Here is a 19,579-nt window from a genome sequence, read left to right on the forward strand (position 1 = left end):
AGAGACTCAGGAGGCAACAAGGTGTGCTGCTGTTCGCCTAGCAGTGCGGACTGCTGCTTACCTGGAAAGGGTGGATTCGTCCCCTGTTGTTGGTACAGGGGGATCGGGTACTGCTGTACAGCCTCCGTGAGCTGTAGCTGCGTCCCACGTTGTAGCTAAGCGTCTACTCAGGATCGGGTGCTGTTATGCAGCCTCCATGTGTAATGAGCTGTACCGGGGTACCGCATAGCGCATGCGCGCAGGAAAAGTGTTCCGCTGTAGGGCGCATGCGCGTATGGTGTATAGTGATTGTGGTAATTGGCAACCAGGGGAATAACCATGGTTGTCATGCGGGTATGAAGCAGAGTCGGCTAAGGTCGGCGCGCGTATTAGTTGCGGCCTCCTTAGGACACTGCAGGTAAAGTTGTCGAGGCTGCCTGTGTGTTAGTTGCAGTAGCCAGACAGTTGGCTAAGAACGCACCAAAGCAGTGCTGCAAGTTTCATATGACAGAGCAATTTCAATGCTGGAAGCAGAGGTGTGGGCAACACAGTGCAATCAAAGTGAAACACATGGATATAAATCATACTCCGCATAACATAGTTAAAGGCAGAGAATGGGGGAGAGGCATATTCGTTCTATGTTAATCGCTGATTTCCTTTGTTAACTATTTTACTCATTTGCATCTGTGGGTCTATTTTGTCTCCACTCTTTTCCCCTCATCCTTTCATGACTTTTTATTTAATCCTTCATTTCCCTCTTTGCCATGCTTCATGTTCTCACTTAAGACGTTTTTTCCTTCTTCTCCCTCATTTATTCTTCCCCTTTATTCCTTCGCTCATTATGTTCTTTCTGATCTCGAGGCATTTTGTTTCTGGCAAACGTATGTGTGCCATGGATGCATGTGCTTGCTCGGGTGGTCATAGACTTGTGCAGCTTATCTTTGTTTCTTTTTGAGATTGGTGAGAGGTGGGATAACTGAAGACAGTCCTCTGACCTAGGAAACTTTCCCAATCAGTGGGACAAAGATCTAATTTAATCGTTTCACAATTATGGATGGGGCACTAAAGCCGCGTCCTTGACTGGGGAAAGCCTGCTAGCCATTGAGATCTTTGGTCTGTTCACTTTGGAATCTGTAGGAAGAAAATGTTAACATGTAGCCGAGAAAGTCTTGTTGTCCCTGGTTTGTTGTCGCTGGCAGATGTGCCGTTCTAATACTTGTGTGCAAGTGAAAGTGTTGCTGGATTGATGCTAAGTGCCAAATCAGAGGGTCCTGTTTGAGGTTATTTGGCAAGTGTAAGCGTCCTGGTAATAAGCTGGTGCTAGCCACTTGACTATGCAAATGGATGACAGCATGTGCAAGTGTGGGCTTCGAGTCCAAGGTTACTATGATGAATTACCATTTGGCAAGGTTGTGAAAGCCCTGTTTTTTTTATTTTTATTAAATAATAAAATGATGTGGGTAATTCCTTCTCAGTGACCTGATTCACAGCACCTGCTCTAGCAGTGGTAGAGAGCAGGTTCAGAGGCCACAGGAACCCTCTGAACAGCTGCTGTGACACCCTGCAGCGCAGGAGCTGTATTTAAAATATGCACTCTGGTTCCAAAAACTGCATAGCTCTGGAGATCCTGTCCTGGTGGCACACCCGTATGTAAATATAAGCCATACCTGAGTTAGGGTATGGTGGGATAGCATCTCGGAGTTATCCCAGCTACGTTAAATTGATTTCACACATGTGCCAGGCCTGGGCCCAGTTCAGCTGTCCTTCCAGGTGATATTATTTTACCAGTTTCGGGGTAAAGGGTTGATGCTTGAATCTAATTTGTGTACGTTTCAAATCTCTGGAAGGAGAATATCAGGGTGCTTGAACTTTTAGCAGTTTCCCAAATTTCGGAGTAGTCTAATGTCTGGAGTCGCCTTGCTACAGAGTTCCATAAGTTGGCGGCTAGGGATCATGTTCTCATATCTGACAGACCAGTTTATAGTGTAGTCATTATTGAATGTTAGTCTGTTCAGAAGGCCACAGGATTAGATTAGGGCTTGGGCTGCCAGGGAGCCACTATACATTTAAAAACATTTTGGGCCTCATTACGAGTCAGGCGGTAACCGAGGCGGTAAAACCGCCTGGTTACTGCCGGACTCGTATTACCATTCTGCCTCCGTGACTCCCGGAAATACCAGGGCATTACGACCCTGGTGTCCCGGGAATTCCGGAGGCGGAATTTGGTTAATCCCCATTCCCATTGGACTCAATGGGAATGGGGAAGTGGAAACACCGGCACCATCTCGTGATGGTGCCGGTGTTTCCATGTCCGCCTGCAGCCGGGCGGTGTTAAACCCGCCAGGTCAGACCTGGCGGGAACATCACCTCCCGCCTGCAGGAGTCGGGATCGGGCGGTCCGGAATTAACAGTGGCAGCGGGTTTACTGCCACTGTTATTTCCGGACCGCCCAACCTGTAATGAGGCCCTTTAACCTTTTGCAGTGAATGCACCACCTAAGACCACAGATAACAATTTGTATAGGCGGTGAACATACGTTATGTTATTTGATGTGTATAGCGCTTACTGCCATTGTTATGGCATCGAAGAGCCTTCACAAAGATTGTGAAATCAAGCAGTGTAATTTTTCAACGTGGGGTTATTAAAAGTGTGCTTTTTAGGGTTGTGCAGATGACTGGTTTTAACTGTGTTTTCGGTCAGATTCACTGAGGGGTGCTTTGAGTTTTGTTTCTCTTGAGTTTGGTGCCAGAAAAGGATTGATACAGTTATATGTGTATCCCATGGTTACTGTGGAATGAGCACCAAAGGGCATTTTTATCTGAAGGCTTTGTCAATGCGTGCCTCTTTTTAGCTGCAATTACCAACCCTACTGTAATTGTGCATGTCTATCCAGGATAACCATTAGGTTGCTAGATCTTCAGTCTTTGTAGCTTCTTCCTCCGTGTCCAATGAACTGGTTGGTAGGAACGAAATGTGCATTCATACTGTGGCCCCTCCTTTCATTCTTCTGCTGCCTCCCAGTGAAGAACTCTGTGCCCTGTTAAGCTCACCCATTGCACCATCTGAGGATATGAATGCGAGTTAGTCCAGAAGAGCTATCAAAACTTGCAATTGTGTCATGTGATTTAACAATCGGTTGCGTTTTCCTCTTTCCCGTCACTCCCCCTTTTCTCCTTTCCACCTACCTTTTTTGATCTTTCCCTTGTGTAGCCTTTCTTTGCTTGTCTTCCATCGTCTTTTCGCCTTTTCCCTCTCTGGCAGTGGAGTGACCTTTGCTGCCTAGGCCACCAATCTAATGCCGCCGCCCCCTGCTGGTGGCAATCTAGGGGGCTACATAATCATTCTGCCTCTTGGCCATCTTCTCGCTTTTCCTCCCTTCCCTCCGTGCTTGCAGTAGGAGCCCCTCTCTCTGGTTCCATTATTCACCTTGGAATACAGCGATGCCCCGTATTGCGGGGTCCCTTGACCTATTGTAAATGGAACGTTTAGCCAGGACCCTGGGACTAGCCACTGTAAACGTGTGAATAATGTAATGAAAATGCCTCTAGATAAGCCTTATTTCGTACTCCACGCCTGCCTTCCCCGCTGCCATCCCCTCAACGCCTCTCCCTTTACGTCCTTTTTAATCAGTAGTCGTGGGGCACTCGCCTCATTACTGGCATAGCCTTCCTGTCTGTGCCTCAGAAATAGAATGGTATGGTTTCATTCCCAGGAGAGCTCATGAGTGATGAATTTATTACAGTCCGCCTGCTGCCTTCCTGCACCGTATTTACATATTTGTTTCAAGGAATCTTCCCACGTAAAGACAAGAGGCTTGCTCTAGTGGGGTCCGTAGCATTCCCGTGTTTCCCAGGGCATGAATCTTGGACGGATATGCTGCCTGCACAGGTCCGACAGTGTGGTGGTGCTCCCTGGCGTCCAAGCATTACCCTCACGAGCTGCAGCTTGTTAAAGTAAGCAATGAGCTGTTTTCTCGTGCACTCTATCTGCTCCCATTCTGGCGTTCAAAAGACTCTTTGCCATAACCAAGGGGCAGGTGCTTAGGGGTGAGGAAGTGGGACTACCTGGAGCAGCCTTCCTTCTCCCCTGCTGTAAGAGGAGCGTGTGGACTGAGTCCAGTTCAGACAATCGGACAACAGTGTCCCTTGCGTCTGGGCAACAACTCCTCAGCACCATGTTCATTATTAGTATTATTAATGATATGATAAAGGCAGCATAAACAACAGGAGACACATTTTCTTTTAGTCCCTCAAATTATAGTCCAACCAAATAGTACTCATTTTATACATTTCGTAAGGATAGACTTTCAATCATGTGCCGTGAGGGTCTCTGGGTGGGTGCACAGTCCACTGAGCTCTCTTACCAGCTTGTGAGTTGTAGTCTTAGCCGAGTAGAAGTCTTCTTACAAAGTAAACCAATGCAGTTTACGATGTGTGCAAAGTACAGCTGTGGGTTATCCCCTTGAGGTTCTTGCGTGTGCGCCTTTGTTTCTAGGGCTAATGTGGTCTCTGGCGTTTTTAAACGTCAGTAATTTTCTCGCAATAATTCCCCAAGCTATTTTGGTCTTCTATCTTTCTTTGACCTGATTACCCATGTTTCCTCCAAGTGTTGCCAGGTATCAGCTTGAGGATGTATGCCCGATTTTAATTGACGCAGGGAGCTACTGACCGGATTCAAATCTTCCAATTTGCCTTGAGGTTGACAAGGCCTTCCGGTGGCACTGTTGGGAAACCCATGAGTTAACTAACTCTGGGTTGCTCATTTCTGACGTGCAGTGGTACCCATCTACACCTTCATACACACGTCATTGATGATACTCTGCGTGCTCTTAGTGGTTACTCTCGAATGCGTTCAATATCGCTGGGACTGCCTGCGTTCTGTCATTCAGGATGTTGTCCATCTGGGCATGCGTTGCCTTTAATAAAGAATGATTTTCCTGCTTCGGCAACAGCGCAACTCTATTTGCTGGCCCAACAAGGAACTCTAGTGTATCTGGATAGGCTCTCCAGAAGGCTTGCCACCGTCGTTATGCCTTGGAATCTAGCGGAAGTGATTGCCATTAAAATGCAGATGCCACCAAGACATGCTCCACTATGTCACCTGGCCATTGCGTAGCTTCCCAGCAAGTTTTGTGCATGCCTGACCTAATGCTCAACATCAAATATTCAGAGCATCCTATCAAATCCACTTTGTGATTCAATCAGCCAACACATGAGCTAATTAGTTTGCCTTCTCTTTTAATTATCGGTCTCCAGGCTGTCATTTTCATTCTGTCCAAGTCATCACAGTGGAACTGTCATGAAAGGCATGCTGGATTACCTGCATCAGTTCCCGTGCACAGTTTGCCAACTTGGTTGGTTTACACCCTCATTTCAATTTTGAGGTACACGAGTTAAGAACTGCATTTAGCTGCAAGGATGCAGAGCAGGATGTAGTGGTAGTATAGTGTGTGCACTCCGCAACCCCCCCTCTTCTGATCCCATCTTCTTGCTACACATTGAAGAAGTGCCATGTGTCTGGATATCGTTGGATATTGCTCCCTTGCGCATAGTAAGGCGTGGTTCCTGAAACTACTCTCCTGGATTCGGAGCAGCCATAGCTCATAACTCCCCTCTTCCTCTGACCTATGGTATATGGATTACACTTCATTCAGCTTAATCGTCTGTGCTGACTTTACACCTTTCTTTAGACTCCTTTATAGATATGCCCTTGGCAATGTCTCGTAACATCTTTCCCAGAATTCACCGCCCTGTCTTTCCGCATAAAGGCTCTCCATCCTGGCTTCCGCCTGTGGATGCTCCACTCCACCGCCTACCACAAGGTTTTCCATTCTGCTGTTCACTTTAGGCATTCCTGACTCCGGAGTCTCTGTCCTTGGGTTCAACTTGGCTCTCATGTGTTACCTTCTCCTCAATTTAACATACTTTGCCTCCACACCGCCTCAGCATCTACTGCTCGTGGTGTATTGACTCTTGTTCACAGTCCAACCTCTTCACAGCTCTTCATGTTGTCTTACGCTCTGGATCATCTGTCGCTGGATGTTCTCGACCTTCAACTAATGGGAGGACGAGCAGGGGCATAGTGGAACCCTGACTCGCCCTTCTTACAAAATCAGACAATAATCCGGAACAGCTGTTTCTTACAAAAACCAAGGTTCACATTTTGGTAGCAGATACTTCTCTTCTGAAGTAGTTGGGTTGCACAGCTAAAAAGCAACATAATTTAAATGGACAAGAACATCTTGAATCAAAAAAGTATTTAGATAAAACAGTAAAAGACAAAAATAATAAACCCAGGGTACCTAATGTGCACTCACCACTAGCCATTGACTTGTGATATGTGACTCTTGGCGAGTAAGAAATAGTGTGCTTTTTATATTTATAGAATTGTGGTGGTGAGTGATGTTTGTGTTGGCTGGCTAGCAGGTTGCAATTTGAATGTGTGTCCACTGAATTATGCCATAATCTACAAATCATAAGGCACCCATTGCAATGATAAAGACAGTGGTACAAGGTGCTTGACAATGTGGGAAGAGATATGGGTGGGATTGAAAGATGGTGGTCTTGTACCAGCATCCGTGAGCATACAATCTTGACAGAGAGCTTTAGGTCGAGAAGGCCCAATGGGCCCAAACAATACCATGGATTACTGACCATAATGGAATCCCCCTCACTGGAGTGCTCCGGAAAGGGATTCGTCTGCTGAAGTTGAGCAAAAGAACCTGGTGGGATAGACTCGACTACACTGGCAAAATGCTGGAATTGTGCACTGACGTTTTCTGTGTTCCTGGGGTATTGACCGGAGTCCTCTCGTTTGACGAGGCATGGTCACATTGAACTCTCTTCACAAGTTGCTTTTCCGAAATCCTCTGTGCCATTGCACTGTAACCTTCACCAGTGAATGATTTTGCGCTAAGCAGGCCTACTTAAAAGGCCCACGTCACTACGACATTGTGGGCGCCTTGAGAGTTGCAGGTACCAGGTGCAAATCTTGGATCGACTTGCACGTTTTTGTCAATCGGTGGTTAACTAAAACCAATAGATATCCATGTTCACTTGTTTAGTTTAATTCCTTATACATGTGTAACTTTTGTTAGGTGTTTAACGAATAATAGTGTTAACTTTAATATTTCTGGTATGAACGCTGATCCGGTGGTGGAGGGTTTGAAATTGAGGGGAGCTGGGAGCTATTTATCTCCTGCGTGTAGCATAGAAGAGCCAGGTTAGCTTGACACCAACAGCTACCAGGAGCTACTATTGGCCATGACAACGGATGCTGCCCAAACATACCTATGTGACTTGACCTCTGTTAATTTTGGACAATCTATAAATAAACATTCAGAGAATAAACATATGATATTTACAACATATGGCGTCATAAATAATGGGCAAAATTATATTTTTGCATTTTATGTGGAAGTTAGATTTGCGGAATGTGTGTGACTCTGCCCAGTGTGTTGCCCCTTTAGGGGAGTGTGTCCCTCACCTGTGTATTGCCCTTTTAACATGGGCCATGACTGTGGCATGGCGCAAGCTAATAAAAGGAGCGCCTCTGCAGACACGTGCACCAGAACGGCTGCAGACTCCCAAAGAGGAACGACTGAGTACGTCTCTCACTCATTAGGCCTGCATGCCCCCACTGTGTGAGCACAGGCCTGCAGGCCATGATGCTGTGGGACTCTCGTGCCAGGACCGTGGCAGAGGTCTGCATGGTCGTGGGCATGGTTTGTCTGGCCCCCACTCCAGATGGTGCTGGTGTCCCATAGCACCATGGGGTCTGCTGGATGTCCATAGCAGGCCCCAACCTCCAGAGGCACTGGGCCTCACTGGTGCTGATGCCCGTAGCACCACGGGGCCTGCTGGATACCCAGAGCAGGCCCCCACCATACGGAACGCCATGTCCTCGTTCCACCGTGGTAGCTCCTGTTGGTAGCTTCTGGTCCCTAGTTAATGCTGGATACCCAGCAGCTTTTAGCTCCAGTCCTTCTTACAATTCTTCATTTCGAACCCTGCGATCGAACTGAAAATCCTGTTTTTTTTTTAAAATATATATAATTCTGAGTATTTCAGTGCAGTTCTTCCTGGCAATGCGGAATTCGCAAGGCACGCGCCTCGGATGCTGGTAGCAGCAGCTGTGGGAAAGAGATTCAATGTGCACATCCCCCCTGTCCTCCAGTACATGTGCACCCCCAGAAGACCCCTCCCCCAGCCTCTGGCTGTGACTCCTCCTCCTGGCTCTGCCGCCACTGCCGCAGCAGAGGTGATGCATGCTTGGGAGCCAGTCTTCTTCTCCTTCTCCGCTGAACATGCACAGATTTTATGGTCCATCGGAGAATAAGTGGCTGTCATTTCACAGACAGGCCAGGATGTAATTAGCCACAATGCATTGAAGTAATGGAACAGATGTCTCTTTGTAAACTGGGTTTGCTGTTGCGCACACACACCGAGTGTGTGTGACCTGTAGGCTGCTCTGTTCTATTCATCGTTCCCTCTCATGTCCCAGCTCTCCCTCAGTCAAGGCTTGAGCAAGGCATGGAGTGTTTGTGTGTTTGCCGCTTTGTTTTCCTCCCTGATTCGCCCTCTCCTTGTGCAGACAGTCTGTTTGTGTGACAGCATGTCAGAAAGCTAAACCTCCATTTATCCAGGGGTGAACCGTCGCACAAGATAATTGGCAGGTTCCAATTGCACGTAATACTGGAGGTGGCACGCAGCACCAAAATAATACATTACGTGCGTGTGTTCTCCTGCCCATGTGCATTAGTTATGTACACCAGTAGAGCAGCAGTAACAGATAGCTGCCGGCATTAAAGTGGTGTCAAGAGGAGCTTCCATGCTTAAGAAATATACACAGGAGCGAATGAAATAGCCACGTGTGATAAAACAGCTGAGCTTTTTTCCACAAAGGCATGCTGTGCTCCCTATGCAACCCGAGTATCTGTCTATTATGAAAAACATGTCCTCCCCTCGCCCTTTCCATTGCCCAAAACCTCACACAAGACGTCCATAACCTGCGGCCTTCGTCGTCTCCCTAGTAAAGACTCCAAGTGGCACGTTGTTTTTTGTATTTTATTTAATAGGTTGAGTAAAAAAATGATTAAAAAGAAACGACATAACCTCGTTTGGCTTGCCAATCCCACGACTTTAGTGCTTTACAATATTTAATTTAATTTCGTCATTTGTATAGCGCCTTTCACCTGGGTATGGACCCAACGCGCTGTAGGTTAAACACCCTCGGAGGGACCGGAATTCTGTGCATAATGGCCATTAAAGGACATGCAGGCTTGGCCAAGTCCCTGCTAGCCGCTTATATCTAATTGTATGTGTATGGATGGAGAGAGGTACGCTAGGGAAATATGTGCAAGAGGATAGTCGATTATGTATGCAGCTACAGTTCACATTTTTTGTCATCAAAGGTTGCTACCATCTTATGGCAGCGGTGTTGTGCGGAATGTCATTTGAGTACTATGTGAAAGCCGATGAGTGCGGAGTAAGGCCGTGCCTTCGGTTAATTGCATTGGTGTGGATTGCGAGTGGAAAAAAACATTAGGCATAATCAAGTCAAAGCCTAGACTTTCTAAATTTGGCATAATTCTCATATATCTGGGTTTATAACTTAGGGTGGGTGTATTCTGCATACCTCCAACTATCAATTGGTGGTTACCTTCAATACCCCACTTAGCCGTACAGGTGGCATTCTGCCAACACCTGTATTACATGTGGTGGAGGACGTTCTGCAGTTGCCTAGAAACCATATCCTGATGGCCCTTGACTTGATGCATTGCCCTGGTCAGCTATGATACCTTAGCTTGGTCGCCCTCATGCACTTGACTAGGTGCAGAACCCTCGTTACCTGCGCAACCCTTCAAAGTGCTATACCAAGGCAATCACTGGAGACTCAGTCTAAGTGGAAAGCTGCCAACTCTCAGTAGCAATCTAAGTGCAACTTGATGGGTATCCCAAGTGTTCACCAAGGTACGAATACGCTGCCCACTCCCACGTCCACCCAACTGCAATGTAATGCCTCCATCAACCCGTTCGGGGAGGAACGCACTCAGATGATGCATTAAGGTAGTCCCGTTACCCACCCCTAAACAGTCCAAGTGCAGCACCTAATCCACCAAGGTGTGGCACATTTCTCACCTTCAACAATCAGTCTAAGTGCAGTATATGCCCCCTTCTGTGTTCTGCTTAGTGCGATAAGCTGCCACCTCTCAATCCATCCAAATTCAGACCGTTACCCCCATCAAGGCAGTCCAAGTGCAGAGAAGAGCCCACCCATGGAAAGAATTAGCGAATAATACATTGCTCTCCCTTGGACAATCCGAATGCTTCACTTAGGCCCCCCCCCCCACATCCAACGGGTGCAACATTTTGCTCGCCCTCGGGGGGAGGGTGGGTTGTTCTGGTGCGACCCGGTGCACACCCTCAAATCTATGCAGGTGCAATACCAAACCCTCTTTCGAAGGTCTTCCGGCCGGGGGAAGCGGGACACCCCAGCGAGTTCACTGGGTGCCTTACCCTGTCTCTTCTGGTGCGTGGGAGAAGCAGTGGAACAGGGAAGAGAAGTGGGAGGGTTGGGGCAGGGCCCAGAAGCGGAAAGAAGCATAGAGTGAGGAAACAGAGAGGGTTGGGGCGGGGCATTGACACAAGATGGAGCAGTGAGATGAAGTAAATACATGAAAGAGTCAGTGGATTGTGGTGTATGGCAGATGCCGACCAGAAGCTTGTGTGAGGGGTGGCAGCATGGTTTCAGGTCGCAGGGGTGAAAAGGGGGGGGCAGGTTTTAAGGGCCTTACTGACAGGAAGGTGGTCCTCTGTGAGACAGAGGTGAAGGGGAAGGGAGTCCCAGAGGGCGGGGACTAGGACAGAGAAAGGGGAGCCCCCTAGTCTGGAAAAATTTAAAAGAGGGACCACCAGGAGTTGAGCAGATCCTAATCTTATTATTCGGGTGTGGTGGTAGCGTGTACATTTATTTTGGAGGAATTCATAGCCTTTCTTGTGTAGAGCACAGTGGGTAATGCACATGGCTTTGAAAGAGGCACGTGGATGATGGCCAGTCAATGAAGCACTCCGAGAGCAGGGGAGATGTGCTCTCTTGGGGAGAGTGCAAGGAAGAGCCCTGCTGCAGAGTTTTGGATCCGTAGGAGTTTTCTGATTTGAAAAGCAAGGGCGCCGACGTAGAGGGAATTTGTGTAGTATAGGCGGGCTAGGATGATGGCCACGATTGCTGATAGTCTATGTGGGTAGGAGAGATAAGGAAAGATCTGCTTGAGCATGCAGAGGTGGAAGTGGCAGGATCTGGACACTGCATTAATGTGGCGGGTGAGGGTGCAGCCCAGGTTTTCGACTGAGGATGATGTAGCAGGCGCTGGGGAGATCCTAAGGAGGACAGCCAAGGGGTGGGCTGGGGAAGGAGAGCGGTTTTGCCGCAGATTATGATTTTAGTTTTGCAAGGGTTGTTGTTTGTCAATCAGCGGTCTATGTCTGTGAGGCAGGATGCAAAATCTGGATGGGGTGAAGAATGAGATTTAGGGATCTTGAGAAGGATCTGTGCATCGTCAGCGTAGTTGTAGTAGGTGAGATTGTGGGAGCGGATGAGTCTGTGGAGTGGGGGATTGGTAAAGGTTGAGAAGTAGAGGGGAGAGAGAAGCTCTCTGAGGAACTCCATAGGGCACCGGCTGGGGGGAATATGAGAACGTTTGGAGAAAAGTGATTTGGCAGCGGTCAGAGAGAAATCAGGAGATACATTTTAGAGGGGAGTCCTTCATGCCTAGGGGGAAGAGTCTGTTAGCGAGAGTGGTGTGTTTGTTTGTGTCAAAAGCTGCCGATAGGTCCAGGAGGCCGAGTGTGGTGCAGCCTTGTGAATCTGCTGTTCTTTTCAGGTCATTCCAAATTGATACAAGGGAAGATTTGGGGGGTCTGAATCCTGACTCAGCAGGGTCTAGAAGGCAGTGGGATTCTGTGAGGAGGCTGAGCTTGGGCGTAAGCTGTACGATCCAGGATTTTGGCAACAAAGCAATTTTTGGGGAGGAGAAGGTCAAGGGAGTTTTTACTTAGTAAAAGTTTGACGTGGGAGGTTTTGTATGCTTCTGGGAAAAAGGCTGATGTCAGTAAGTGGCTGATTATGGATCTGGTGAGCCTGCCTGCGCATGTGGAGGTGAGAATGTTTCAGAGGAGTGACTTGGGGGGCAAGGGTCTCCAGGTGAGCCTGAGGGGCAGCTATTAGGAATTTGGGTTGGGAGGTGGCGGAGAAGGAGCGGAAAAGGGCGCAAGTCGGGGCAGCGGCGTGGAGGGGCAGGGTGGGGAGGTAGAAGGGGGGAAGGTTGTTAGTTTATTGATGATCGAGAGGTTTCTTTCTATGGCTGTTATAGAAGTCATCTGACAGGGTGTTGCAGAGTGCTTGGGAGATGGTCGGAGAGGGGGGTTGGGCAGAGAGGGGACTTGAACTCAGAGATAATTTTGTGGAGTTCCTTACAGGGGTTGTTGGCAGAGATGCAGGAGCTATATAATGCTTTTTTTGTCTTTCCTGATTTCCATCCTATAGGCCTTGGTCTGTCTCTCAAGGGTGGCTTTGTTCTGGGGGGGAAGGGCTTCCACGCAATTGGTGTTCCAGGTGGTGTTTGAGGGTTTTGAGTGATTTGATGGGGGGTAAACCACCTAGGAGATGGGTGTTTGCATTTGGAGGCGGATCTTGTCAGACTGAGGGGCACAAGGGCATCGGAAAACCATTGGTCTATTGTAGGAGAAGTGAGGACAGGAGGGCATTGGACACGTCGGGGGAGATGGTTACCTTGTTCCAAAGGGGGATCCGGTAGAAGGGGGCAGGGTCGTGAAGGTGGATGGCAGGGTGTAAGGAGTGAGAAATAGATGGCAAAGTGTTCAGTCCAGAATAAGGGGCGGATGAGGGGGGAACAGATTTGATTGGTGAAACTAAACACTGCATCCAGGGCGTGACCTGCTATGTGGGTAGGCCCTGTTATAAGTTGAGACAAGTTGCGGGCTTCCAAGTTGTCAATGAGGTGACGAGTCATGGGGCTGGAAGGGATGTTAAACCAGATGTTCAGATTCGCTAGAAGGATGTGTGAGAGGCGCAAGATCATAATGGCAGCTACGGAGTTGGAAAGGGAGTCTGCGAAAGTTCTGTTGTAGCCCGGGGGTCTGTAACGGAGGAGGAAAGAGTGGGGCGCAAGAGGGTGAGATTAGGGATTCCAAGTTGTCGCTTCATGGTTGTTTCTCTGAGTGTAGGGGTATGAGGTGAGGTTTGTGGACAATAGCTATACCCCCTGCTCTGCCGGATCTGTTGTGGGTCATAAGGGAGTATGACCGTGGTGGGGGGGCGGAACCTTGTGGGCAGTAGGAAGGAAATAGTCAGAAAACCAGGTTTTGGTGATGAAGAAAAAGTCTGGGGTTTCGTCAGAGATAAGGTCAAATGTCAAACGCTTTTTCTACAGACCGAGCTGGCGATGAGAATGCAGGAGGGGCCGCTGTGACCCGAGCATGAAGGGGACATGCGCTGGGCTGGGTAATGTGACAGGGAATGTGGGGGGGGGTGATTGAGGCTGCGGGGAGGAGAAAGGGGAGTAGGGTGGGAGGGGGGTTACTTGAAGGAGAAACAGGGAGGCTTGAATTTTGGTGGGGATGAGGACGACCGGGTGTATGGGGAAGTTATTAGTGGAGTGGAATAGAGGATGGACGAGGTTGGGCTGGGGGGGAGCTGTTAAGGAGAGAGGGGTGCGGGGGTGGCGTTTGGAGGGGATTCGCTGTCAGAGCTGAAAAGGAGGTGCCAGAGGTTGATTTGGTGAGGGTTGGAGGGGGCTGTTTATAGGGGAATCATAGCCAGGGCTGTGCGGGCTGCACGGAGCAACGTGAACGCTGATTGGCGGGCTGGAAAGGGGAGGCCTTGGAACAAGTTCCAGGGGGGTGGGTGGTTGAGAGGGTGATGGAGAGCTGGGGTGGAAGGCTTACTGAGGTGTGATGTGGAGGGGTGGAGGTGGAGTTGGTCAGAGGGAGTGAGAGGGTATTAGGGTGAGGCGAGTTGGGGGTGCTGGCTGAGGAGTGTTGTCGGGTCGGTGGGAGGGAGAGGAGGGACAGGGAGATGAGGAGGAGGGGCTCCACATCTGTTTGGCATGGTGGAAGGGTGGTCAGCAAGGAGGGGAAGGCAGTGACCCTTAGATTCAAAGGTGCACAGGTTCTGGAAGTTACCCTTAGATACGAAAGTTGGTTGCAAAGGGACTAACCCAGCAGAAACCGTTCGTTAAAGGTTACCCTTAGATTCACAGGTGCCTTGAGGCTAAGTAGGCAGCAACAGTTAGTTAGCAAAGGTTATTAGGGAGTACCAATAGATTCAACGCAGCACGTGCACTTCCAATTACACCCAGATTCAGAAGATGCGCAGGGCCTAACCAAGTACCAGTGCTTAACTGGCACAGGTGTTTGAAAGTACACTTAGGTTCTAAGGTGTACAGCTTCTGGAGATTAAACCTGGATCCCAATGATGCCCAGGGCCTAGGCAAGTTACCTCTTGAATTAGATGCCCAACCTATCGGTACACTTAGATTCACAAGTGTCGACAGACTAAGCAGGCACACCAGTTAGGAAGCCAACGTTTTTTGGAGGGTAAAATTAGATTCAACGCTGAACGTGTGCTTTAAAATTACACCTAGATTCAGAAGGTGCGCAGGGCCTAACCAAGAAGCAAGGATTAACTAGCGAGATAATTTGAAATACACTTGGCCAAATACATTAACTGGGTGTAGTACGGAGGCATTGACAGCAAGCAGGGGACGGCACTGACGAGCAACGATTACAGATGAACACAGTACACGCTCAACGTTAAGAGTATTTGCATATGTAAACTAGCCAGTCTTGGGGCAATCCAGCCTCAGAGCAATTAGGCAGTTGGCCATCATCACTTTAGCAGTGAACGTCGACTGATCACTTGATCTCCTTAAGGACAGCATAGCACCTTGAAATGAAAAGCTAAGCCAGAAAGCAAATGTTGCATTCTGGGTATTGGTGCAAGTGTGTGTGGAGGGTATTTTAACCTCTGGCTGCTTTTTCCCCTCCACCAAATACACAGAAGACTTCATGCTCCCCATCTCTCTGGAAACCCCTAAAAGGAAATGTGTGAATTAAAATAACCTTCTCCTTGCTGCCAAAAAATATTTAGTCTGTCTGCTTCTGCGGTTTTTAATGTAATCCGACCTAGGTTTTGAAAGGGTTTTTGAAGGACTCTCCCGCATACCTACTGCCCAGTGGCCCATTTCCCGAGAGGAGTGTGCCTGTTTTCCATCCTGCTGCCTGCTGTCATCTGGGGACACCCTGCGGGCCCCCTTTCTTCCGCTCCACCCTCCCCTTCACCACCTCACTAGTCTATCTGCACCCTTGCCTTCTCTCATCCCGAGTCCCCCTGAATCCCCATTTCCTGCCCGGCACCTCACAGGTCAACCCTTACCTTCCTCAATGGCTTATTCGAATACTTAGTAAAGTTCTGGTCCGCCTTCCGTCTACAGACTTCCAGCCTCTGGTATATGCGTCCCTTCATGCCACGCATGCACAGAGTGCTTCTCACAATAGATTTACTGCCCTTTTTCAAGCTCCTTTGTTTTCAAGGTCATTTTTGCAAGATACCCACCGGGATCCAAGGGGCGCATTGGCAGAATTATTTTAGGCTTCCAGCCGATCAGATAGTACTGGAGGTCGGTGATGGTCCACTTCATGGCCAGACACTCTAAGTTTCCTTTTTGGTAAAGGAGCTTTCAACAGATAGACCTGATGAGCATGTTGCATTAGTGGTAACAAACAGTCCGATGCCCCACTCAGGAAGCGTCTATTAGTAAAATGAATGTCTCGTTAAAGCCTGGCATATTCTGGAGAGGTGGAGGGCATAGTGCAGTCCTTGATCTGCTGGAAGGCCTCCTCTGATATTAGTCCATCCTCCTTTATTGGGTGTGGAAGCTTTCAGCTGGTCAGTGAGGGTCCTGCAACTGTCAAAGTGTGGAATGCACTGCATGCCATGCTGTAGCTGACGTGACCAAGGAAATCATGGAATTCATCCCATTTTTGCCTCCTAATGTGTTATGGATCCTCTGCCCTCTTTGAACTTCAAATGCTTTACTGAGGGTAAAGCCAGGTTGCCCTTGTCTGGGTCTGGTCCGAGACACACTTTTGCCAGGCTCTTTATCGCTAGTCCATACTCCCTAGACTTCCTATAGATGATGAAATTAAGGTACAGCCTTGCATATGCCTGATGGGACTGAAGAACCTCATCCATAACACTCTGACACATTGTCAGAGTGATTGTGAAATCAAAAGTATAGGGCTTTGAACTGCAAGAGACCAGTAAGTTTTTGAAGAGGCAGTCTTCTCTTCGGTCCTTTAAAGCAAGGGGGAGTCTGCCAGTACCCCTTGACCATGTCTAGAGTAGAGATGCTTGTGGTCTGCCTGATTCTTTCGACCATCATCTCTAAGCAGGGTTTAGGGTAGGTGTCAAACCTGGAAAACTCATTGATCGTGTGGAACTCTAAATGACTCATCTGATGTGACCACCAACACTATAGTCAAAGGCCAGTGGCTTAGAGTGGTCTTTAGAACTAGAGTTCCAACATCTTTTATAGTTTAGAATGGACAACCTTTGTTGGGATTCAGGCAGTCAGTAGGGCTGGGTCTGGTCTGATTAACCAAGAGGGGATTTGGTAATGTGCACAAATCCTGGCACCCTTACAGGCGTGTCAACAAACACATCTCCAAAGTGCCCACAACTCGTCGGCTTGATGGGTTTTCCAATTCTCCAGAATTATCTTCATTAGAATGTCTGCTAAGTCTGTGCATAAATGTCCATGCCATCACTGCTGGGGCCTCCAGGTGCTTTAATACCTTCAAACAGTTGATACATACATCCTATGTTTTCTGGTGGTCCACCTACTGCACATAATTAAGATTGCTCATAACTTCAGGATCTCAAAAGATCCCATTCCACTTCACCAGGAACCTATTCTCAGAGGTGGGAAGGAGCACTATGACTTGATCTTCCACTTAGAGCTTGCTAATCATATAGTCATATCGGCTTTTCTTGGCTCTCTACATTGATGGAACACATCTTTGGCAAATAAATATGTACTCCCTGGTAGCTTGAATGATCTTGGGCGGTATCCAGTCATTTTATTGCAAACAAAACAGAGTGGCATTTCAGAGCAGACAAAAACAGTGCAAACATTAATTAAATAAATATATAATAGTGGAGTAAGGGGTTAAAATGCGTTGGGGTGACGTTAAAAGGTTAGAAAAACAGGGGGCTTGCAGTGTTTTGTCTGCAATGAAATGTATCACTCTGTAATTGTGGTCGGTAAGATCACATATAACCATCTTGGCCATGTTCTGCCCGGTCTCTTCTTTTTTTCCCCATACTTCAGCATGTTGAGGGTATCTTAGGGCTCCCACCCATACACTATCTAAGAGGTGGAAAACCCTGTGGAGACATGTGATGTCTTCCTCACAGTAAATGGAGCTCATGAAAGTATGTCCTTGCAGAAAAGCGGACCCATGCAAGCAAGTAAAACCAGAATGTGTCATCCTTAAGTAAGAGGCTCTGCAAAGTCTGATTAAGTCTCTCTCATTCAAAATCAAAATCCTCTTAACATGCTGCTATATTACAGGCCAAAATAATCATCTAAGAATGTGGTCTTTGGTCTTGGTGGTGCCCTGGAGGCCTGTGGTCATGTGTGAATGTGCGAACTCCAGGATGACATTTCTAAAAGGGGGGTGGTACTGAGAGCTGGTAGTGAGCCAGTACTCCTCAACATTATTCTCAGCCTGGTATAGCGAGCCTCTTCGATCCACAATATCGGGTCCCTTCTTACCTAGGCCCTCTCCAACTGGAATAGTTTTGTTAAGGGTATATCTGACTGAGGGACCTGTCATTTCATAGTGCTACACCAAACACCGGATTGAGGACCAGAGCCATGGACAGCACTTCCGTAACTTCTGCCAGGGATGGCATAAGATCTTTGACTTTTCCAGCCACAACATAAATGCGAGACTTCACTGCCAATCGAACTTGCTTGCAATACACACATAATTGTCCTGGGCTAACTGAAGGGTCAGGCAGGTGGATAATGGGGCCCAACTATAAGCCACAGTGTATTTCATGTCGAAGCCTGCTGACTCCAGGTTGCTTTAAACAAGAATATAGCACACCTTCAAGACCTCACAAACTTTAATGTGATGGGTGGGGGGCATTTTGAGGCTTCTGAGGCAAGCTCCAATGATCCCACTCTGACACCTGTCACAGCCTCAAGAACACACCAAGTCTCGAAGACAGTTCAAGGTTTTAAAAAAAATAGTTTGGTTAGGGTCTCACAAAGGGCTGTCCCCTCCTTTTCTTTCTCTCTCACTCTCACTCTCACTCTCACTCTCACTCTCTCCCCCCTCCCTTTCCCAACTCCTATGGCATGAGTAGGGGGTGGAGTTGGGGTAGCCAGTTAGGGAACTGTACCAGAGTGATGGGGTTCACAATCTTGGTTTTCTGTGGTGCTCTTTCCTTCCTGTCCCCTCCCTTTCCTGTGGAAAAAAGGTACTCTGGGTATGATGCAACAGTCACTTGTTATAGCAACAGGGATTGGACCCCTTCCAGGAGTCATGCTTCTGTTCAATCCCATGTGACCTTTTGCCTTTATAAGGAAGGAGTCTCCCACTCCTTCCTGGATTCTTTCCTGAACTCCAGGAAGATATTTCTGGAATACTTTTCTCTGCCTTTGAGATGAAGACAGGTGTATCCATTGCAAAGATGAGCTCCGCCCCTTAACCATCACCTGGGGCAAGTGGGGGGGGCGGGGTCTCCTGTGGACTAAGGCCTCAACTGCTGGCAGCACTGGAAGTGAAAGATACCCTGTAGGGGCCAGGCAAGCTTCCTGGAGTGCAACAGAAGGGCTTACCTCATCCCTGGACTCGGCCTCACAGAACCACAGAAGTCCAGGAGAAGCTCTAGGCCCTGATTCCCACATTGAGCAGCTTATGAGATACACCGAACCGGATATTGCCATCCTGTCCCAAGCTTCTTTGTACCATGTGCTTTTGCTGCTTTGACTGACCTGGTGTTGGACCCAGTCAAACAGCTCACTACTGTGAGAAACCTGAGGGTATTCTCACTCCTCAACCCCTTGGATCACCTGGGTGGAGGGTCTTCAGGGAAGGCGAATGGGTGCCCTTGGGTGAGACATGGTATCCCCCTTTTCCTATTGACAACCAACCAACCCAACCCTTCCCCAACCTTTATAGGCTGTTATATGTCAGCTTCCCTACATTCTCCACAATTCTCAGTTAACAGTGCTGAGACAAAGAAGAAGCAACTAGGAGCAATGAAGATTATGCTCTTTTACGACTCTGATACTGGGACGAGGAAGATGCCTGCTAAGATCTGTCAAGGTCAGGCAATTCCCTGTAATTGTGGTCAGGCAGGGCTAATTGAGCCTTCCCACCTGTAGCCTGTCAATGGGCTGCAGGTGTATAAAACGTGACCTGCCCAGTGTCAGAGAGAGCAATGGGGGCGACGAGAGCAGCAGGAGCCGAACGCTGAGGCACTGTGGACCAAGGAGAGAGGCGGT

General features: G+C 48.3%; 1 protein-coding gene and 1 long non-coding RNA gene across 6 annotated transcripts in view; one reads left to right on the plus strand and one right to left on the minus strand.

Annotated features, from left to right (window-relative positions):
• Positions 1-213, minus strand: part of LOC138516076 (uncharacterized) — a 114,119-nt gene extending 113,906 nt beyond the window's left edge. For both annotated transcript variants that reach the window (XR_011282221.1, XR_011282222.1), the window contains exon 1: positions 62-213. This is a non-coding gene — a long non-coding RNA (uncharacterized lncRNA). The remainder of the gene's footprint in view (positions 1-61) is intronic.
• MAML3 (mastermind like transcriptional coactivator 3) overlaps positions 1-19,579 on the plus strand; it is a 1,010,390-nt gene that overhangs the window by 670,400 nt on the left and 320,411 nt on the right. The gene's annotated exons all lie outside the window — the stretch shown is intronic.

This window comes from Ambystoma mexicanum, chromosome 6q (assembly GCF_040938575.1).
Source record: "Ambystoma mexicanum isolate Mex_15411 chromosome 6q, UKY_AmexF1_1, whole genome shotgun sequence".
Taxonomy (NCBI): Eukaryota; Metazoa; Chordata; class Amphibia; order Caudata; family Ambystomatidae; genus Ambystoma; species Ambystoma mexicanum.